Source organism: Phalacrocorax aristotelis, chromosome 9 (genome assembly GCF_949628215.1).
Source record: "Phalacrocorax aristotelis chromosome 9, bGulAri2.1, whole genome shotgun sequence".
Lineage (NCBI taxonomy): Eukaryota > Metazoa > Chordata > Aves > Suliformes > Phalacrocoracidae > Phalacrocorax > Phalacrocorax aristotelis.
In genome coordinates this window covers 34,497,557-34,521,708 of record NC_134284.1, presented here as the reverse complement: position 1 = coordinate 34,521,708, position 24,152 = coordinate 34,497,557, and the positions used below count along the sequence as shown (strand labels likewise).

The 24,152-nt window shown below is 44.0% G+C and overlaps 1 long non-coding RNA gene across 1 annotated transcript in view; it reads right to left on the bottom strand.

Moving 5' to 3' along the window:
• The window catches only part of LOC142062191 (uncharacterized), a 115,592-nt gene that overhangs the window by 46,938 nt on the left and 44,502 nt on the right, over window positions 1-24,152 (bottom strand). Inside the window, exons 4-5 of the long non-coding RNA XR_012662397.1 lie at window positions 15,928-15,987; window positions 14,666-14,737 (exon numbers count right to left, since the gene is read on the bottom strand). This is a non-coding gene — a long non-coding RNA (uncharacterized LOC142062191). The remainder of the gene's footprint in view (window positions 1-14,665; window positions 14,738-15,927; window positions 15,988-24,152) is intronic.

Genomic DNA, 24,152 nt, shown 5'->3' with positions numbered 1-24,152 from the left:
CTCTCTGGGAAATAGAAGGGGGCTTATGGGGAGGCCAGCTTCCCCAGCCCCTGTTCAAGAGCTCCCTTATATCCTCACTGCCATGACTTGTATGGCCCTACTGTTCTCCTGCCATGCCACATTGCCCCGTCAGCTACAGACTTGCAGATAGATCTAGCACCTCTGCTACACAGCTATCAGATGCGGGGTAAAGGACTGCTGGCTTGTGGTAGCAACCTGGAATCTACCGTGTGTCCTAGCTGTCAGCCTGGACACATCAAATATATTTCCATCTTGGTGCCATCTCAGATGGTGGTGGTTTTACCTGGGAAAACTCCAGTTCCCCAAGACTTACACATTCATTTTAGGATTTATGTCCAGAAACCTCTTCCATTAGGCTCAGTTCAGGATTTTACTCCACTTCCCTTTCTTGCACCTGATTTTTAAGGGCATTTTTTGGCTTTCAAATCATGGCACCTGCAGCAGCCCTATGAAAGGCAGCTGCCTCCAGCTTTCCACCAAGAAATTACTCACGTCATTGCTACAGCACTCAGAAGATGGCATCTCCTGCTCACAAGGCTGAGCAGCACTGGAAGTAGCCCGCACTGTAGTCCCTCATCAAGCAAAATGACTCAAGGAGGATTTGGCAGGAGAAAGAGAAGAAAAATCGGACCTGAGTCAAACGCAGCTCTCCAAGAAATTCCTTTTCACTTGCAAGCAACATGCAGACCGGAACTGCCTTCCTGTGACTTACCACCACCCTCCTGCAAGGCAGCATTAGAAAGCAGCCTGTCACCCAGGGATGTTTTTCGACAATACTTCATGTCCTCTTTTACTGTCTTCTCTTTAAGCCACTTCCAAACTCGGTTCCCTTTGCTGCCTACTCAGATCAGACTAATAAGAACATCACCTCAGGGAAAAGACTTGTACACAGACAGACTTCCTCTTCAGAGGATCAAACAGACCAGACTGTTCCTTTTCAAGTTTTATTAATCCTGGTTCATAATTTCCACCACATCATTAGTCATTTCCTATTATTGAATAGCTGGTAGCAGCATCATCGCACAGTAAATAGCAAGATAACCATACCACCTGCAATTTCTTGGCTGATACCTCCCCACAACCACATCTGGGTAAAAGACGAAGAGGTAAAATTAAAAGCCAAACCATGTAGACTTTTTTTGATCTGTGGCTCATTTCTTTTATTCACATCGTCTGCTCAGCTGGCTACATAAGCTGCTGCAGACCTTGTTTCAAAACAGCTCCAGAAGATTAACACTAAAACCAGCAGTTTGGAAATGTGGTGATTTTCACTGGAATTCCCCTTCCTGAAGCATGTAGGGTCTTTGGGGAGCAGGGTCTTTGGAGGTTTATTATTTGTTTGGTTTCCTAAGCTTTTCTTAGTTTGTCAACATCCTTTAGGTAATTTTGACACCAAAAATGGGCAGAAAATTCAAGTGCCTTCAGGCAATCTGTTTTCTATTCAGTTTTTCTTGCCCCCCCAATAATGCTCATTTTTCTAATAATATCCCTCTTTCCACCATCTGGATCAGGCAACTAATTGGGAGAGAGAATCCTGGTCTTTTCAGTGTAGTAGCTTTATACCTGAATTCCTGGAGCGTCCTTTTGGACACTTCTCATTTTTCCCATGCCAAAAGGGTCTCCACACACAAGTTCTGGGTCAGGGTTTCTATGTAGTTCGCTTTGTCCTGCAGAGCAGGACAGAGCCCTGTGTCTGAAGTGTGTAGCTGTGATGCACCATAGGCAGCTGTTAGAAGAACAGCAAGGGCTGTTCTTGACCCAGGCAGTGGTGCTTCTCCTCTCTCCTTCTTCCTATTATCTCAGGAAATTTTCCAGCCATGGGCCCCCCCTTTAGCCTGCAGTTTCCCCACATGCTCTGCAGGAGAGCCTCATGACAGCTCCATGCCAAGTTTGCGGAAGACAATGAGTCTTTCCCCCATCTCTAGGGGCAGGGGATGGAGCCCCCAGTTCCCAGGACTGTTAAAGGATTTCCCCCATTTCACTTGTCCTCATGAACGCAGCCTGGTACACGGAGCACAATCACTCGGGCTGAAGCGTGACTCCGGCAGCAAGGAATGGCTTTGGGTTTATGGCAGAGGCGGTTTCTGCCACAGACTTCCTGCATGACCTCAGGCAAGAAGTCACTTGCCATTAGACTTTCTCAGTGCTTGTTTCAATTCATCCCTGTTCATCTGAACACAAATATTGGTCATTAGAGATCAGCTGAGTCCTAGGTGAAAAGAGGTAATTAAATGCCTAATGACTAATGCATTTAACAGCCTTTCTTTTGGGGAGTACAGCACTGTGCCTGCAGCATGGATGCTTTTATCAGAGCTGCCTAAAAGTGTGATCTGCCAACCCGTGCAGGACAGCACTCCATCAAACCTACACGCTCCCTCCTCTTTGATCATGCAGAGCTTGGTAAATCTAGGGGCAGGATTACATGACTTGGCTGCACAAGGCTGTGGTAACACCACGAGGGACACCCTCCCTGAGTATCTTCAGGCACACCCTTGGCAGCTTACAGGTCCTTGACCGTGACCTCCAGCCACTTGGTGCTTCAGCCTGCCTACAAGAGGCGGTAGGAGCTGGCTTTGCCTGGGTGTGGTTGCCCCTGTTTGCACTCCCGCACAGGGCGCCCAGGCAGCCGCCTCTGGGACCCAGACCTTGTAGTGACTGTCTGCCTACAGGATGAGAGAACTAGATTTCATAGTCCAAGAGGCATACCCCACCAGGCATCCGTTTCTTTATACATATATATGATGTTATCACTTTTGTTTTCCTAAATAAGCATAAATATATACTGTTAATATACACACATTTATATTTATATTTATAGAATATACATATTATATCAAACACACCTATGTCACAAAAAAGACTAAAAACTAACTTCCCACAACCAGCTTTCAACTCCCCTGTCCGTTTGTGTAAACAGTCCATAAAAACCCATTCTCTTTTCTCCTGTAATGCACAGAGCACAAGAATTGCTTACGTTGTGTACTTCCTTATATGCCCATCAAACACCCACCTGTCAAACTCTCACTGTCTTCTTTTTCTTTGACCCATCACCCTAATTCCACATGAACTTTCTGTGGCTCTGTCTCCTCTGTGGTGGAAGCAGATAGAATTATTCCCCTCTTGAGCAGGGAAAGGAGAGGACAACATCACCACAGGTCAAAACCACTGCACATCCAGAGCATGGTATTTCAAAGTATTTTGCATTTTATAGCATTTTTCCTGTCCACAGTTTGGAGCACTAAGCTCACCCACAATTCAGATGGAGCTCAGATGAGTACCCAGAAACAGAAAAACATGCCTTTAGGGCTTCTAGCCAAAAGGGCGGTAAAAGCATCTCGCCTCATACAAGACCACTGTGGCAGCATGAGAGATACATATCACCGTCTAAATCCCAGGACCACTTTTTCCTTTCCCACTCCTCCATGACTCGCTCAAGCTCCCATGCTCACCCTCAGTTTGGATAGCGAGCACCTTCCCCAGAGTTACTCCTTCTCTCTGCTCTCCTGGCTCCTCACAGCTAGGGAACCAGAATTAGGGTGAGGTGGCCTCAGCTCAGCTTCACCTTATCTAACTTTAGTAACTTACTAGCAGCACCTCAGTTAGGCAGCTGAAAATCCATTTTAGTGAGTGGAAGTGTGGATGTTCAGTAGGTTGAGTTGCCACCTGGAGGTGTCTTTTTCTCTGCTCTTCCAAGGAAGCCTAGAGACTGGCTCCTTGGATGAGCCAAGGGAGGTGAATCGGGCAACAAAGCCTAGGGGGAATCCTTTAACTCCTTAGCTGTCAGGACAAACTTCTCATTGTCACACAGGCAAGTGACTTAACTCCCTACTCCCCACCTAGTGAATGTGAGCTGATCCTGCACAATAAAATCTTCCTCCCTTCCAGGAGTGCTGAAAAGCTCTAATTAGTGTTTCTAAAGACATTAGACTATAAAAGTGTAAATGTCTTGTCTTCTTAATAATAATAATGAAATCCTGGAATCTGTAACTTGACAATAATTGCTATATGGGTATAACAAATTGTTTTTGCCACCTCAAAATTAATTTTCATCAATTGGGGCGTTTGTTCTCATGGTCACCAAGTTATTTTTTGTCCTTCTGATGAAATTCCTGCAGTAATGACGGGGGAAGCATGTAATGGAGGGTGATGGGCATCTTTACAAACAAAGCTGGTCGCATGAGCCACAGATCAGAGAAATGGGATTTCTGGTACAGTGACAACGCAGTATCTCAACTAAGACATGCAAAAGCCTGTTGACCCTGATATTCTATACCAATGACAGAATCTTTGTCTTAAGATCCTATAATCCTAGGAGTTGGCCAAAAGGAGAAATTATTTCTATTCACATTTAACAAATGGGAAACGAGGGCAGTGAGTGACTGCTCAAAACTGAGGATGCTGAGGGAGAACTGAAAACTGAGCCAGGTTTCCTGAGACCCAGATCAGGGCTTGAACCCCAAGCCCCCTGTTTTTTTTTTTCAATCTCCAAGGCAACTTCTGCCTTTGTCAGGATCCCAGTCCCAAAGCTGCTGCGTAACTCCTCTGTGATACGGAGCACTGCTGAACTCCTGTACATAGCACCAGAATCCAAGGGTTCAGCCCCTCACGCTGTCATTCAGCACCTTGCAGGATCAAACCCTGACATCCCCATCCTGAAAGCTCAGCATTTCATGTTCCCTTGCAGATACGAGCAACGTGTCTTAATTCAGGGGAAGATCGGGCTCTGTAAAATGAACAGTGGCAAGGGAAAGGTTTGTAATGGAACACAATTATTTAGCAGTGCATTGAAAAGTTGCCTGGCATAGCCTGCCCTTGCAGATGGCACTTCCTCCTCTAATAGTGATCCTGATAGCTGGAGCTGTCTTGACTTTTATCAGCAGGGCAGCCTTGCACTCTGCTCGGACCCAAATGATCAAGTGGCCTTCACAGCTGCCACCACTTCCTATTAAAAGACTACAAGAGGCCTGTGAGATTAAGAAAGGATAAAAACAAGTACTTATCATTTGGGAAGTAATGTCGCTGGTTATCTGAAGCAATGTAATTATATCACAAGCTTTATCTGTGAGTGGTTTTTCCTTCCAGGGGGTAGGAATAGAAAAACTGTTCACTTCATAATGAGTCCTATTGAAACTCCATTTTGCCCTTGGCAAAAGGCCATTATCCAGCAGAAACATGTAATCATCCTAAAAATGCATAATGGCATGGAAAACGGACAAGTAGTTTCTTGAAATATTGTTTGTAAAAGGCCTAATTTATAATGGGGATTGTTTGTGTTAGGGCCTTTTGGCATGTATGGTTAACAAGAACTTGCTGTTCTGCTGCCAGTTCGTTTAATCAAGAGGGCCTTGTGTAGGCCTCCGTCGATACGGCCCTGGAAACAATGGGAGCTTTTTCCCCCCATAACTGCCCCACCATGACAGAGAGAGCACCCTGCTATTTAATCTGTCGTTGTTGTTCCTCTTGATAGACACTGCTGCTGTCAATGCACCACATCAAAACATACATACTATCAGATTCACTGCACCGCTGTGCCTATCTAAAAAAAAATATTAAGAATGATCTGGCAGCTTCACTAATTGAGGACAATCATGCAACTATAGCCTCTTTGTAACGATGCAATTGTATGAACAGCGCCTTCCCTCCAGAAATGCAGCAGTTTGCACACAGGCTAGGAATGAAACCTCTTGGTCTGGCACTCATCTACACTAGGAGATGGATCATGGGCAAGAGAAAACATTCCCCAAAAGGAAATGGGAAAGGCTGCGGTAAATATTCTTCACCTGCTCCATTATCAGAGTCAGTGTGTCCACAAAATGGGGGTAGAAATGGCCACAATATAACTGATTATACTTTTATCACCTGTACTAACAAATATGTAGATGCACCAGGCATCCTGGTCCACGGTGCACAGAAAGCTGTCTCTGGTTTGTAACCTCTACAGATGCACAATATACCTGTGTGATCCCTCCAAGCATCTTTCTGTTATGTTAGGAGAAGCTTGTGTTGAAGTTCTACAAAGTGTTTATGGCAGATCCAGCACTCCGCCCAGATAACTAGGTCATGGGACTCTTATTCCAAGGCAGAACTAAAGCTATGCATAACAGGCCTAAATGTTCCTGCCTCGAGCCTCGTGTGTAGTCGTTCACACTAAGCAAACTCCCCAAGTCAGAGGAATCACAATGTGTTAGATTACCGGTGAGCCATGCGGTGGGGATGGCTGGCTGCTCCTGCGCTGAGGCCTCAAAGCGGGCTGCATCCCAGCACTGTGTGAAACCAGGCCACCCACCCAACGGAGGAATGCTGGAGAATCAGGCTGCTGCTGGTGGGGAATACCCTTGGCGGCAGGGCAGCACCACGGCCCTGGTCCTGCCTGCTGCTCAGCATTTCTGGTCAGAGCAACACGCCGATCAAGGCGCTGCCTGGATGTGGAAAGCAGGGTGCTACACAGGGCAAGGGGCATCACCACAGCGGGGTAAATACGTGCTGGGGAGCAAGTTGGGGAGGCTGCTTGACAGCAGAGTGCAATCTGATAGAGCTTACGCCCATGTGCCAGGGAGCACGCTGCAGAGGGAAAGGAGGAATCACAGATTTCAAGATTCACAGTGCCAAGATCTAGACCTGAAAAGTTGCATCTTGTTAGACAAACCAGCTATTTGCTGTATATATGGCAGTTGTGCCTCAAGGTCTCGGGCAAAGATGAGGCCTATTGTGCCTGGCACTGTACATGTATTTATTTTAAGACAGCCCTTGCTACAGAAAGCTTAGAATTGACACAGAATGATATTTTTAACAAAAGCACAATAATTGCCACAACTAAAATGAAAACAAAGCTATAATTTGGACAGCTTGACAGTGTGTGAAGGCCTTCTCTAGAGAAACGTAATTCAAAGAATTCTTGTCTTTTGGGGGGTTCTGCTGAATCCAAGGGTATCTTCCTAACATATAGAAGAAGGAACCCTTTTTTATTTTCTCCAAAGCTGTGTTTGTAAAGTAACTGCTGAAGAAAGACCTTCCTTCCATAACCAAATAAAATGATCCCTTTGGTTATTTATAGTCCTCATGGCCCAAAGACATCACTTGGCTCTCTACCACAAGCCCAGCCATGTGTTACTATATTAAAAAATGCGAAAATGTAATTACGGGGTACTCAAGCCAGTGTCTGCAGACAAAACCTGCCAGGAGCGAAGAGACAGGAAACGTGTGCCCTTCGGAGCTGCACATGGCCTTCCCCACCTCAGGACTCCACCAGGACTGAGAGAGCAGGGACGGGGGCTGGCTTCACAGGACAGCAAAGTCACATCCGCCCTTCAGCAGAAACCAGCTTGTTGTAAATGGCAAGTGCAATCCTGACCAAAAAAAAAAAAAAAAATAATTCCCTGCCTGCCAATTCAGAGAGCTGCACCATTTACGCTTGGTCACACTGCGAGCCACCCTGTCTGCCCACAGAGGGGAAAAGGGAGTAGGGTAGGATGCAGCAGACCTTACCTCCCCTTCACAAGCCTCTTGCATCTGTCTGGGAGCTTTGCCCTCTGCGGTGAAGAAATTTCTTAGGCATTCATATCAAGAGCAGAGCACAGAGACTGAGTTATTTCCCCCTTGCAGCACAGCACTCTTCCAGGTAAAGGGCTGATGATCCTGGCCCAAAACACTGATCTTCATGTCTTTGCTCAGCTTTTGTGTATCTTCCCTTCCCAGTCTGCAAGTCTCTTCTCCCCAGTTGTTTATTACTGAGCTGGCAGCTACTACTCATAGCAGGACAGCAGAAGGAAAACCTGCCACTCTTCATGATTTAATGAAGCTGGTCCCTATGGGGCTCCCAGCTCTGCACATCCCCATGTAGGCTCTGCTCTGCTCCTGTGCTGGGCACCATACCCAGGCACAGATCCCAGCCAGCCCTGAACCTGACCCAGGGCGACTCTTCACAAGGATTAGCAGGTTTAGGACCCAGAGACCCTCACTCTCCTGTCACCTGCATAAGTGTCTCCATGTGGCAGTGGAGGGCGAGCAGCTGAAAGATGCTCTGGAGAAGGCTAAAGCCCCCACCTGACAGACATGCCTGGTAAGTCTGTCCCTGAGTGGATCGCCATAAACTTTGATATGAGACACCAGATTCACACTGGAGTGGATGGAAACAGAGTGGAGTTAAGATGAGACAAATCCAGGCACAGCACCACTTTCTCTGAGACCCTAGAACACCCACACAAATAGCTAGTGAAGAGTGAAGGAATGAAAAAAGAAAAAGCACTTTTCCTCAGGGCACATGAGCTCTGACAGGAAACTTTGAAGAAACTTTGGGGGCGGGATAAGTCATTTCAATGATGAATTGCCCACTGGCCTTCCAATCAAACTGTCTTTAGGAGGCTTCCCTCAGAGCTGAGCACAATATCCTCTTCAAAATATACGGAGTCTCAGGGTGAAGAAGCCGGGTGTGTAACCCCAGAGGTGGACTCTGTCTTAACAAAGATCTCATAGCCAGATGTTCACCTGCTCCTACCTTCTGTTGTCACTCCTGTTTTAGCAAAACCAAAGTCCATCGGTTTGTCCCTTGCTACTGAAAATTCATTGACAAAAAGGTGACTATTTGCTGACAGAAAGAAATGCAAGAGGTAGGAGTGGTTCTCCCAACCCAGCACTGCCAAGTTAGCCACAGATGCTGAGTTTTGCCCATTTTCAGCTCAAAACAACGAAGCCTTCCATGCTGTCCAGCCAAAGCCAAGAACCCCTCTGCAACACTCATGCCGTAAACCTCCTGCCAAGCTCATTCGCTTTGGGAGTTTGCAACAAAACTGCAAGTTTCAACATTTTGCACAGTCTGATTCTGTGATTAATACGATCAAAATCTTGCAAGTGGAAGATTAAGCACCAGGACATTCCCTGTACCCTCACATCGTTCACATCCAAACTGCTGCCTTGTCCATTCATGTTGCTCGCTTTAAGCTCTCGCAGACCCCTGCTACCCTTCCACCCGTTTACAGTGTCTTGTTACTGCAGTATTTCCCCCACTTTCCTTCTCAGGCCGGGAGCAGATGGGACCTCTCCAACGCAGTATCCGCAGTGCCACCTTCTGGCCTGCGACACGAATCCCAGCCACCCAGCAAGGCCCTGCTGCAGAAAGGCTTCCCAATCCGCCTGTCCCCTCTGTCGCTACCAGCTGGTGTGGCCACGCGCAAAATCGCATTTTAAGATGGTCCCCAAGGAACACCAGCCCCACCGGTTCAGTCGCCGGACGGAAGAGCTCGGAGCGCTCGGGTCCTTACGGTGTGCCCGACACAAGCAATGCGACATGAGCCACTCTTCCTCTCACACACTCTACTCCTCCCTGCGGCGTAACCAAGTGCCACCCTTTTGTCCAGCTCCACAAGCAGACCAGCTTGGGAATCCTCACACTGTTCTCCTCCTGAGGAAGATATATAAGCAAAGGAGTAACTGGCAATTACCTGCACTATTTTCTTGGCCTGGTGTCCCAGGATCTAGAAATAGGCTACTTCCCTTGCTGCAAGTAGCAGTGTGTGAACCATGCTCTGGTATCAGTCCACCATGTCCTGAAAGGAGCAGCCACTCTGCAAACAGCAGCAGCTTTGCAATCATTTCAGATGCTTAAGGCTGTCACCTGGCTGGCGGAAGCTCCTCAGCTACATCACACCCTCTGCGCATCCACAGGTGCATTTCTATCGAGGAGAACCTCAGATCTGTCCCCTGAAGCGCGGCACCACCAGCTACAAAGGGCGGTGAAAACACATTGTCAGGAGCACATCTATAAGTTGTTCGCTGGACTTCAGTTTTAATTCTCTGCAACATTATTTACAGCCATACTAAAAAATTAAGTGCTTCATGGAGCTTCTCTGTGCATTTTGGCCACATGGAACAAATGCGATTTCCTGATGCTTGTATCACATTGGCAGCGTTTCAGCAGCTTCAGTGCATCTCTCTAAATAAGGACTTCATTCTCATTTATTATAGGCCCTATTACACCACTGGCGGTGGCTAAAGGGGCCTTGATTTTTGGCAGAAATGTCATTTACGCCTGCCTTATGTCCTTTTTACAGCATTCTGATCTGGTGTAAAAGAGAGAGAGACAGTGTGCTGTACAGCTACAGCTTGCATCCTGGAAGCCAGAAGTTTTCCACTGACCCTGGCTTTGGTGAACTGGGAAGACATTTCAAATGAAGAGCCTAGCCTCCACTAATACACTTTTTCACTTCCTTGCATCTATCAAGCCCTTTATAAAGCTATATTAGAATACAAGGGAAAATAATAGAGCAGAAGGAGAACCTGTGCTGGAAAGGATGGCATTCACCCTCTGCACGGGGGATATGCAGCCACAGCACCTGGAAGAGGTCCGGGGGGATTGCAGCCTTTCGCCCCTGCGCAGGCCATGCGGTACAGCTGGGGCACGGCGCTGGGAAACCCTGCCTGGAGAAGGCCTGTTCAAAGGCAAGCACTCCTCTGTCTGAGGAACTACAGCGTGAAGGAGAAGTGTGCAAAAGCCCTGTTTGCAATTTGAACCCAAAGGTATAACCTCCCTCCTGGTGCCCTTGCAAGGAGGCCAAGGATCCACCATGTGACCTTGGGCATTTTATCACTGCTTTATAAAACAGAAGCAGGAATGCTTCATTCCTCTCCATTTGCTTCTTCAGACTGGAAGCTCTCAGAGGCAGGGGTTTCCTCCTAAGCGCATGGACCATGCCTGGCACAGTGGACTCTGAACTTGGCTGGCCACTACTGTAACACACAATAATATTTGGATGAGGAGAGTTTACACATATGGGAAGTCCCACCGGCTTCTAGAATAAGTCTCCTGACTTAGCCTGGGAACTGCGATTGGGAGATGTCATCAAAACAAAACACAGCCTTTTATCTCCCAGTGGGAAGTCTTCCAACTTCCACTTTTCTTAAACCTTATCCATCCCTTTGTAAAATACATATGTTTAAAAAATGAAGAACTTCCCAACCGAACTCACATTTCTAAATATGATTTTTAAATTCATGTACAATTTGGGGGGTAAATTGGCAAAATTCCAGTCAAGCTATCACCACTGCCCTTAAAGTGATTTTTGCTTCTGAATATATCCCTGACATGGAAATAAATTACACTATCACTGTATAAAGCTGTTTTGATAGATCAGTTCCCTCACTGAGCATATTTTATACTCATCAAAACTATTTATACATCCTCACATAACAGAGCTATTCTAGGAATTTCAAATCTGAATAATAATATTAGTCAATCTTGAAAGAACAAACACATGCAATATCCTTATTAATGCAAAGTACAAATACCTATGAAGAAAACGATTCCCTTTTCTTGCCTGCTTTTGTGTACACATGCAGATACACGCGTGCATGCATGGGTCACACATCCCAGTGGAACCAAAGATTCCACTAAGCTTAACTGAAGAGCAACAAAAGGAAGCAGTTTCAGTCTATTTTTAAACATGCATACTCTAAACATGCACCAAATCAAAACGCCTTAACATAGGCTCCTAAGAGCTTTTGTAAAATCCAGCTTAAGGGAATTAGGCACTTGGATCTAATTGAATTTCAGTGCGATATGGACACCTAAGTCCTTGAAGCTCCCCTGGAAACTCCTGTCTTATCCAATACAGGGTTCATTTTCCAGCTGAGAAATACCTTAGTAATGGTACACTTAACACTCAACAGTCATTTGACCTATTTTACTAATGTGTTTGGGAAGGAGGTTAATTAACAGTGGATAGCTATATCCTTAAGCTTAATTTTTCCAACAACCCTGCTCATAAAAGGAAAAATTGAGTACATATTAAAGGAAGCAAGCAATTAAGTTGCACAAATAGTGAGCTCATTGAACTGCAGCTGACTTCTATCATGTCAAAGAACAACTAAACACAGAAGCAATGAAAAGATTGTTGCCACGACCACCACTGAGAACTGCCTGGCAATAAAGATGAATAACTTCCTACTTGAAGATTACTGATTAAAGCTCTTAGAAACCAAAAGGTTAGACATAGGCATATCTGCAGCAAAATATTTTAATGCATGTTTGGCAGATTCTGTAACATATTTACAGTGGATTTAAAGGAAAGATTTACACAACTCTAGTAAACTCTGCTTTAAGCAGCCTTTAAAAACACGGCAGTTCTAAACATCACAAGTACAGGGGTAACTGGTTCATTCGGATGCCTTAGAGAAGGAGCTACCCCTACCACTTCCTAAAGACAGAGGTGGGAACACGGAAGGCTGAAAATTCATAGGCCTGAGCACACCGTGGGAGGGAACTGGGCTTAGCAGGACGAATGGTGTATAGAAAACACCAGGCCAGCACTGGCTGGACCATTTCCATAGAGGTCCATGGCAGAATTTATTATCATCTCTAAGTACAGGGCAACGCAAAGATGTACAGCCCTAGAGCCTCACTGTGACTAAAGAAATCATATCTTGGTCCTTGATCCAGCATGACCTAAGGATAAGGAACAGCGAATCGCCCTATGTCTGGCACAGTTTCCTGCGCTAGCTGGGGTGTTGCTGGGGGAGAGGAGAAACACTGGCTCTGGCCACCTGCTTCGCATGGGGCGGCACCCCTCCGTGCTCCCAGCCTCCCAGGGGCCAGGGCAGCCTGCCAGCCTGCCTTACACCCAAACATCCATGTTTGGGACCACGGGGCAGCTTCAGCTGGCTGATTTGGTTGTCTTGCATCAAACCTCACCGAGCTAGTACTTTGCATTGTGTATGTGCAAAGCAGCAGCAGAGCCCAAAGCCAAAAGACAAGGAGACTCCTGCAGAGATGTAACTCTTAGCTGCTGAAAAATCTGCTCCACAATATGAATAAATACAGTTAACCAAGACCAGGAGGGGGTGACTTCACTTCCCCTTTATTTATACCAACAAGATCAGCAAGTTGGGGAGGAAAATTCCCCTGAGCACTGTTTCAGAGGCTTTTTTTTCTTCCCATTTCTTGCTATGCTTCCTTAGAGTGTTTCCTCAGAAAGAAATGCTGGTTGCTTGAAAATGAATTTTGGTTTTAATGCTGCACAGTGTGCCCCTGATGTAAATGCTTAGCTGTCTGTTTCTGCTTCAGGTGGCCCACCAAGGCCGTAACAGCCAAAATCCAGTGCCCCACAACCACCAATGTGATAATTGCTCCACTAGTACCTCAGCAAACTGACCGTCATGATAACTTCTAAATGAAAAAGACACATAGCAGCCCCTTCAGGAGAGAGTCTGACACAGTGGTGGTTGGGAAGAGTGTATCTCTGTCCCAGAGGAGCTCTTCTGGGACATGCCCATCGGCAGGAGCTGTGCAGCACAGAGACTTGTTCCTCCTCTTCCACAACTTACAGCAATGCTTTTAGGATTTCCAGCCCTTAAAATTGTTCATGTGGGAGCGCAGGCCATGCACTAGCAAATCTAAACTTCATGACAACAACTCTGCTTTTCCTAGTGACATCTCATACAGCTCTACAGAGACAAACCGTGGCGACCGCCTCTTCCCGCACAGCGAGACTCCCCGCATCACAGTCTGAAAGCCACTGGCCTAAACAGATGTGTATAGACAAGAGAGAGACATCAAACAAAACGGTCGGGCCCCAGTGGTGGAATGAGGGCAATGAACTATGCAGAAATGTAAGGAAAAGAACTGGAAAGGCAGTTTGGCTGGGAACAGACAGTGAGAACATTCAGGCAGAAGGCTCAGGAAAATTTTATTCAGATAAGTTCTGATTATTTGCTGTCTGTGACTAAATATGAGGCACCTGCAAATGCAATAGAGCAAAAATCTACAAAGCAGAAAGCTACTTCATCCAGTGTCCAGGGAACAACTGGCTTTGTCTAGCAGAGACACTTCATTTTAGGTAGACTAGGTAGAGGATCTATATGCAGTTCCATGACAAATGACATTAAATATGAATAGTACTCTCTTAGCTCTCACTGTAAAATACTGCTGTGCATTAATGACCATGAATTTTGAGTTCACGTTTTTAAACATCAGATCCAAAAACCAGAAAGAAATCTGTGGCCTCAAACAACAATTAGCCCATTGGCTTTTCAGTGCTTGACCTTTGTTTGTCTCACACACACCTCCCCCTGCTAACTCCTTGAAGTCAACTAGTATCTTCTCCTGAGTTAGGGGGCTTTTGATAATGCCCCAAGGGCAAATCTGTTATTATTTCCAGTCACTGCAGGCTGATGGTAGCAAGACTTGCTCTAGCAGTTCTTTTTAATCTAACTTGGAAATAAAAAACTTGGAAAAATACCTCCATTTCCACCTACTCACTCCTCTAACTTGTGTCTTTTCGCCCTTGAAAATTTTCTGAATCCACTTTCCCTGCAGTGAATCACATGAGGAAGTAAAAATTAACATGGAAGTTAAACAGCAAGACATGACTTCATTACAGTGGAGATAAAAGGGCATGGGATTGCTGGCATTTTCACCCCATCTTAATTCACAGTCCTTTTTGGGATTGATGCAACACAAGCACATGTGAGGGAAGAATTTCTTTTTTAACGTTTTTATCTTAGTGCTGTTCCCTGCCCAGCCCCTCCAGCCACAACCCTGAGCTTTGGGAACACATGGCTACACTTACACCAAGTTGCTAACACAAAGCACAGAAATAAAATGTCGTGTTGATGCAGAACAGGTGAGACTTGCATATCCAACATGCCTGCTTACCTACACCAAGGTAACAAGTGTGTAGCCAAGGAATGCCTCATTTGCATGGAGCTGACAGTGACACTTGGAAACCTGAAAGAGAGGCAAGATAAAAGGCCAGTGGTGGGAAATATAGGAACTCTGACTACAGTGGCAGCAGCAAAAAGAAACCCAAGTGGTTTGCAGTGACTGTGTAACTCACTGGTGAGCACAAGTTATACGTGCCATCTCTGCTCAGTGCAGTTGATTATAGTCGTGCCACTGCCTACACTGGCTCAAGCTACAGGTTTTCCTGTATCGAATTTCAGAAATACCCAATATTGGCCAACATGTGACATGCTGGAAACAGCACCCCACCAATTTCCCCTTCTAGCCCTATGATCTATGAATCCTCCCTACGTTTATGGGGAGGAAGCAGTTTTTCAATAGTTAAGGCTTTTTCTGATAAGGGTAATTTAGTCTCCCCTCACCAAATGCATTCAATAGTTTTTAAAAAATTCAACTTCGCATTTAGCATCTGCATTCACCGGCCAATGGGTATTTTGGACAAAATAAAGACTGACATAAGGCATTTCCTATCTATGGATGTTTAAAAAAGTAAATAGCTGTGGTATTTTGCACAGCTTTTGCATTTTCTTTTTCATAAATAGTTTAGCCTAGAAACTTCAAACACACCTTATACTTGTGATGGGTTTTCTGTATATTTAAGCTTATGTCTTCATATGATGCATATCTGCTATTTTAAATTCTATTCCTATTCGTCAATACATTAAACTGCATTTGTCAATGCAGTGCTCAGCTTTGTTGCAGCAATTCCCTCAGTATGTTCTTGCAAAAGTATTGGAGCAAATCAGTGCTGTGGGATATACCTACTGCCACAAGAAGAGCTGGGAGGAAACGAAGGCATCCATGCACATCACATGCACAAGCACATGCCCACTTCTTCAGGGAAAATTCACATCTCAGGCCTGTGGACACTTTTCATTTTGAGTGTCGTAAGTGCATGAATAGCCACTTCTGTGCAGAACATTCTGATTAAAAAATGTCAGACTGATATAGAGGGAAGGCAGGAAAGCCAATAAGGCTAAACAAAACATACTTCTAAAGGAGGTTTTCATGCTGCTTAAATCACGTAGGCTTTTAAGTCTACTTCCGTAGGCTCAGCGTTTCATGTCTTGCTAGTTTGACAATGTTGTGAAATCTACTTGGAATAGATAAGAATTCAAGAGAGAAGCATGAAAATTGACAGTAAAATAAATGAAAGGAAAAACACCACGTACTACCTTGACCAATTGTGTTGACATGAACAGCATTTCTGGATACTCTGCACGATGATGGGAGCTCTGCAAAGTCAGACAAGGACAGATCTCAGCCACTTTCAATTTAGCAACAGGTTATTATTTGTGCTGAAGTTTCAGCTAAAGCTTCCAACCAAGGATCAGGGCTTTAGGGCTAAGGTGCAAGCTATTTCATCCATCACAACACTACAACAATTTGATGAAAGAAAGAAAGATGAAGAGAGGTCTCTTAGGTGTTCAGTATCCAGCTGATGACAAAGCCTGTCCAAAGGCCATAGGAGTGGCAGTGCTACTTTTGTGGTTATTCCTTCGGAGGTTTTAATCAATGGCATCTGCAGAAGTAACACAAGTAAATGAAAATAATTTTATTGCTGAAAAGACCAATTCCATGCTGAGATAACATGGTATGACTGGGTTCCCAGCAGACAAGACTTCTACAAGAGCGGGAAGGTATTTTGCAGAGCCAGAAGACCTTCTGCTGCTGTTTGTTTTGCCTGAAATAAAGCTTCAGTTTAAAGATTTGGATTTCTGCTGGAGACCTACACTTGATCTTGTTTTCCATGTAACAGCCTTCTTACCATGCAAAAGAAAAGAGTGAATCAATTAAGCTTAGCGTATGGGAAGAAAATCACACCCTCCTGAAAACTGTGTCTGACTTTCTGGCACTGGAAAACTCAGTGGCAAAAGTTCTGTTTACTGAGCAGGCCCGTTATCCAGCTAATTCAGGTAGAATCTGGAACAGCAGATGCAATTTTTTAAGACGGAATTTAAACCATTTTTATATAATCATCCCCCACATCAACATTCCTGGCAAACAAAGGCCATCAATTCTACCTTCCTCGCCAACTCACTCTTGGAGAGGGATGAGAGAAGACTCGATGTGCTGGTGCTTCTCACCTCCAGGAAAACAGAATGGAAAGAAATATGCAGTATCTGCTTGCCACACTAGAAACTGGGGGGGGGGGTTGGGGGGGGTGTAAAAGTAAAATTCATGTGATTACTGAAAAGTAAGTAACTCTTTTTGGTATAGGCATCAGTCCGGGGCTCATTATGAGGAACTATGAACTTAGTTTGACCACTATGTTGGCGGGAGTTTCTGCAGGAGTGGGGGGAACTGAAGAGGAAAAAGGATATTAAATATACAGGATTATGTTAATAAACAATAAGGTTATTTTATGCTATTCTAGGATTGTTTTTCAAGCAATTTTAAAATTTGTATGAAAAATACATGCACATAAGGAATTCAGGGTTAGATTTCTTCTTTCTCCACCCCCGCCTGCAGCTACTGGGTTTCTCCTGGCCTGCAGTTTGCTGAGCAATGTTAGTTGTGAGCAGTTTATCTTCATAGCTGTTTTGCTGGTTTGTTTGTGTTTAGCTGAAGTTTTGATCCTTTCTGGTTAGCGTCTTTCACTGGTAATTATAGGCAGTGTACCGTGAAAAGGTTAGTTTGGTCAGTGGAGCAGAGGGCTGGGAAGGGGGAGAGGGTTAGGAGAGTTTATCAAATGATCAGAGATGCCTTGTTGGCGCTCATCCTTTGTAAACAATAAGAAATGTCAGCGTTGCTGGTTGCTGTCACTGCTGACAGTATAAAGAGCAGAGAGTGTAGCATTCTTTTGGAAAGCTGGTTTACTGGGAGAGGAAACAAGGCTACGGGATGAAGGCACTTCGTGGATATCCGAGTACCTTGGGAAAAGAGAGGAGTTTGGGCTTCTCACTCAGCAACCTAATGAAAACTAGACAAATAGTCTTGCATTTAATATATAGTTTCCAGCAATTCATGCTTCTTTTGTTAGGAACAATTCTAGTCTGTATTGGAAAGAGACAGTTAAATATAAAGAAATCATTTCACATTGACAAGCAAGTTTCAGATTAAGAAGCCAAAGGAAGCTTATGAAAGAAAAGAGAGCTGCATTCGGATAGGTAAATTTCCATTCCCTGACCTCTGCATTCCTTCAGCTTTGCAACAAAAAGAGAAAAAAAAATCTGATGCCTGAACAAATAATCAAATGGTATTCGGGAAAACTAAATAAGTGGTCTGCGTTATGGAATGCTGGGATACACAAACAGCTGCGAGTAAACCAGCAACTTTTAAACGTCTTTGAAAGGGGAACTGCCCCTGGAATAGGACCAACATGAAACAATTTACAAACACAAAGCTATACCTGCAGGCAAACATTTATCTAAAGGAACAGAATGTTCTGCTATTTAGGATCTCATACTAGAGTGTGTCCTGTAAAACCTCAGATACATTTCCAGGATTCAACTGGATCAGTAAACCCAACCCACCATATTATGCAGCACTTCTAATATGTGGCTGATGTTCCTAAACTAAAAGAAACGAATGTAAAATAAAGGCAGATTTCCTCCAAGAAAACAAATTACACGTGTTGAATTGTAATAAACAACATACTGTCAAAACAGCATTATTGAAAACAACTGACAACACCCCATATTCACTGTTGATTTGACACACAAAGTACTGAATGGATTTTGAGAGTTATCAGTCTATCAGTCACCCTGGGAGATTTATTGCGCTCGAGTCAAATAAAACTCACAGAACTGTTTAACTCTTGATCTTCTAGACTCCGTAGAAGGAAAAGGAGAATGAAATTAGTCTGGGAAAACAGGTAGGCTCTCTGAAGCAGAACTTTAGCTGGTGTTAACTGTCACAGCTCCATTGCATTCCACTCATATACCCATAGAGATAGTCCATAGTGATAGTCCATATCCATCTGTAGTCCACAGAGATGGCACTGCCACATACATGAGCATATAGGGCCACACAGTAGATATACTCATACCCGAAACACAGACATTTAGAGACACAGAGGTGGTAACATTCTCAAAAGTTTAGTGATTCTTAACTCCAGACTTGGGAAACCTGGTGCCAGAGACACCTTCCTTTGAAAACCACAACCCTGTCAGGTGCCCTAAACTGAGCATCAACATTGCTGGGTTTTACATTTCACATGTTGTACTGTGAAAACGATGTTTGATGCCTGTAAGGGACACTGGAACAGAGCCCCAGTGACCCCAGCAGCCTGAAATTTTCCTTTTTATTCAGAAACACTGCTCTGAGTCACGATAGTAAGAGTGCACTTAAATACAGATGCTGATGAGGCCTCTAAGCTTCCACTGGAAGCTCCAGACCACTGGAGCCAGTGAGTATGCCACGAACTTCACTGGGCACAGGATCAGGCCCATACTGCTCATACCTAAAAAGTGCTTGCCTTCTTTCCTGTGAAATCCTACAGCCAGTGAAATCAAGAGGAGTTTCACTTAAAAACTTAACAACTAATTTTAGATCCTTTATTCCTCAACAACAGTCTCAAAAACGGTGAGCATTATCTGTGATCTAGTACTGCATTGGAGTAAGTGGAACTCTAAAATATTTCTTTTCCCTTTTTGTTCTTGGGTTTTTGTTTTTAACTGCAAAAGTAACAAAAGGGAATCTTGCTGTTTGGATCACTTTTCATGAAGTAAATCTACAGACCCAGTCTTAAGAAACAATTGTTCTCAAACTGCTTTCTGAACTAACAAATAGTAAAAATAAAATAAAATAAAAAAAAAGATTTGCCTGTCATGGGAGTTGGTCAATAAAACGCAACAGTGTTTATTACAACATTTAAAGTCTGTGATTAAGAACACCAAAAGGCCTAAACTAGAAAGGGTTTTAGCCTGTAATTTCCCTACAGTCCTGGCCTGTACTTCCTTATGAGCTAGCTCAGCAGGGCTTTTCTTCCATGTCCATCATCAGCTTGTAATTATTGCCATTCTCAAAGCTATGCCAGATGGGCTCTTTAGAAGCCGGCATGCAGCTTGTTTATGAGAGAGTGAGCTGTAATATTACTCTACACAGAGACCTATCTGGTCCTAGTCAAAGAGCCATCGTGTTCCCCCCTCCCCATCCCTCCTCACTCTCCCTGCTTCTCTAGACAAGCCTCTCAGTTTCAGCTTGCTTCCCCCACCGAATGGGGACAGCATGGGGGATACTGTAACCCCGAACGGGGAGGCTGAGCTCCGTCTTTCACTCTGTTCATTCCTTGAAAAAGGTATATCGAAATGGTGCAAACCAAACACCCAGGCAAGACACTGACTTTGGGGATATTCCTTCTTTCTCCCACTCCTTCCTCCTCTCTGAGCTTATGTTTCTTCCTTTGATGGAGTCTGGGGACTGATCTCCCATTGCTGCGCCTAGCGGAGAGGATAAACATTTGTGGAGAGGTTGAGGTTAAGCAGTTGTGCGCGGTAACACAGGGAACGGCAAGAGGGAATAACCCAGAGTTCATCTTGTTATAGGCGGTCAGCGTTAGATATCTTGGAAGGCCAAGACAGTGCTTCTATCAGTAGTTAATGAGGCAGGACTTGCAACAGATAGCCACTTTTAACTTACAAAAGCTTTTAGATGTCTCTGTTTACTTTGATCCATTTCAGTTCATTTGAGCCTTTTTTCTTTTCCTTTTTTTAAACCTTCCCCCTCCCTACAGACACCCCAGATAAACCGCCTTCCCCTTTCTCCCCCCACCCTTAACTCAAACAATAGTATCATTTACCAACTTTTATACTTAACAAGTTTGAAGATCTTTAGTCAAGTTCTGATACAATGGCATAAAGAAAAAACATGGCTCTTGAGAACACCATCATAAAGAGAGAGGGAGGGGAATTTGGCTGCAGAAACGTAATTAAAAAAGCTGGCTGCCGAAAGATAAATGAAGGGAAGGGGGGTGGGAGGGGTGGGAATAACAGGACAGGCTGCATTTTCAGGAGAGATTTAAAGTTATTTGTTCCTGATTGGGGGAACTGCTCATTCTTTTATCCCTTGTTATTTTATCCATGTGATGCCAAAAGAACTTTCTTTGTTAAAATGTTCTCAGAACGGATAAAACTAATTTGCTGGAATGTGAAATAATCCAGAAAGTAAGAGGACTGTGCCTAATGTTCACAGACTGAGAATGGCAAATTAACCGGCCACAGTTTCCAGTCCCTGGGGCACAGGACTGGAATTTAAAGCTTCCGAAGAGAGCCCTGGTGCTAATGGATTTGCATGAAACTTGGCATGCTAATGGAGATTGTCTCTTGTAATGAGCTTTTAATTAGGTCTGCTTGGTGCTTGACCTTCTTGTAATATGGGGCCACTCCTCAGATGACAGCATTTCTAACCCACAGGTGTGGATAAACAGAGCTTGTAAACAGACAGGACTTCCCCAGCATTCCCCAAATCTATAGTCACTTCTTTCCCTCGGATTGCTTGCCTCTTCACCAGTTATTAATCCTTCCCTCCTGTGAACACCCTTGCTTCCTTGATTATTATTTTGAAAGAGATTTTAAGTCAGTCGTTTCCATTTTCTTGGCTGTTTAAAGATAATATTCCCACCCAATTGGAAAATAAAACCAGCAATAGGAACATGATGTTGTAAGTATGCATGGGCAGCCCCGGCATGGCACAAGGATGGGTCACAGGCTCTAAGAGTTCTTCTGAGTCCTTCCAGAAAATAAATGTGGGGAAAAGCCTTACTTTGCTAAAGAGGCAGCCAAAACAGCCATCTCCAGACATACACACATGAGCCTAATTACTGAGGGCTGTACCTCCCTTGATATTCTGAATAGCCCCAGACACAAGAAGTATATGTATTTTTGTGTTTTCGTATTCTACCATAAAGGGTTTCGTACCACTCGCTGTGGCTCTCTGAATCACCACTTCTGCCCTTCATCCTTGCAGGGTGCCCTTCAAATGCTGCCAAGATGTGGTAACATGCTGGAAGGCAGCGCCTTTTCGGAACTGTGTGAATCATTTCTCACAGCACCAAATTCTCACAGTGGAGCCTATCAGCAACCATGCTTTCCCAAATGCTCCAGCTCCACTCACAGACCTTAAAAAAAGCAAAATTAAGAAAGGAAAGAAGCTGGGTGTGAACCATCTGAATATGTAGCTAAAGAACAAAGGATACCAGTAAATAAATCCTTCTTTTGAAGCAGCCTCTGCCTATTTCCCTGTTTAGGAATATAATTAGCAGTCAACCTCAGAGGATACATATTCATAGATTCATAGAGTGTGAGGCCAGAAGAAACCATTAGATCATCTAGTGTGATTTCCTATATATCACAGGTCATTAACTTTCACTGGGTTACCCCTGTGCTGAACCCAATAATTTGTGTTTGACCGGAGTGTCACTTGTAGCTGGCTGACATATACCTTTCACAAAGGCAGCCAGTCTTGATGTGATGACATCAAAAGATGGACAATCTATCCATCCTTTTCCTACAGTCTTTGGGTTGCTTTACTGATTAACCACCCCTTTCATTAAAAAAGGCCTCATTTTCAGTTGAAATATACCTAGCTTCTAGCTAGCAGGTTCCAGTATGCATTTCTCCAATAGGTTAAAAAACTCTACTAAGTATTTCATATCTGTGAAGGTATTTACACTTTGAGACAATTTACTATCAATCTTATCTTGACAAGCTAATCTAATTGAAATTAGGAAGTCCCTGCTTAATTTCTACCTACTGGGAAAGACTGCAGAGATGCCTCCCAGCAATGAAAGCGAAAAGGCTCTGAGGAACAAGGTCTACCAAACTCTGTAATGGAGGAAGGTTACTGAAGTCACTTCAGATACCTACACTGGAGACTTCTACCTCCGAGCTTGGCAGGAAAACAAATGAAATAGGCAATTCAGGGAACATACAGTTGGAGTTGTTTTAGGCAACTGTTATGGGAAGAGACTGACACACCTTAATTCTCTTCATTCATTATTTTGGAAGCTAGACAAGTAGATGAGGTGTAGACAACTTGCTGTTAACGTCTCCATGTGGCCCCATTGTAACTATTAACATGCAAGCAAAAACTACATCTCTTCGTGCAGAAGCTAATTCATATCAACCTGAAATCGAACAAAACCAGCTTTCTTCTTTAAACCTTATGCAGAAAGGTAAAAAAGCCTGAAGTGCCTTCCTAAATACCCTGGCTCTATCCAAAATAACTCTTAAAACCTTATTACTGCCACAATATGAAGCTTCCCTTCTCTTTCTGGAGCAAAGGCTTTGAATGGAAAATCTGAAATTGAATATTAAAATTTAAGCAAAATTCAGACACTCCTCTTGGTAAATGCTTTGGATGAAGATAAAGGACAAGTTTAAGACAAGTTTGTCTTTGTGGAATGACTCATGGGAAGATCAGCTGTCAAGGCCTACAACTCATTCAGTTCTTCTTACAGATGTTTTTACAATTAAGAAAAGTGACTTGAGTGTCAAGTGGGAAAAAGAGTATTCCCCTAAGATTCATCCATTAACTCTGTCAGCAGTACCCCAAGCCTCCAGATCCGAGCATGTTCCTTGACTGTTGACAATACAATAAAGAATGGCTATTTACCATATGGTAATTATAGTTCAAGATGTGTTGTCCACATGGATTCTACTTCTGCTTCTCTGTATCCATACAGGCAGTTGAGGTCTCTTGGATAGCAGTGCCTATAGAAATATCTTTATGGCTGGATCTGTATTTGTCGCTTCAGATGAGCTACCATGACCACAAAATACTTGGTGGATGCCCGAGGGCTATGAAGAGGTCAAAGGGAAAAACCCATACTAGAATCCTAGTGAGATATCCTTACAGAGAACTTGAGGTACTTTCTGTGAAGTGAACAAATGAGCAGATGAAAGACAGTATCTTGCCACCAACTCTGTAATGAGGTATTAGGGAGGAGTGCTGAAAAGACGTGGAAAGTTGTTGAGATATTCAAAACCCAGATGGGGATGGTAAATCTTCTTTTTTGTGGGTGAAAAAATAGCAGGAATGAAAAAAAAAATGTCCTGATTATAAATTGCGAGGGCATCTCCTCTGGATCTGTAAGTTATATGTAGAATCTACAGCGCAGAGAACCGAGAGCAAGCTATGGAGAGATTTTGTGTCTAGCACATTGCTAACAGTTACTGTACAAGTAAGGAACTGTTTTTTCTTTCTCCAGTGATTATAAATCACAAGTATATTCCTCTGCATACTCCCGGGTGTTTCAATGGCTGTAAAACTTTCTTCTCAAGTCTGTAGCAGCTTGGATGCTTTGATGATGATATGACATATATGAACGTATTAAAATTGAGAAATTATCAACATCAGAATTTTCTTCCAGGATTTTTCTCCCCTATGGCCTAAGCCCTCCTAGTGAAACAAGCATCAGTGTTCCCTGGATGTCTGGAAGTCTGACAGGTAACGTCCA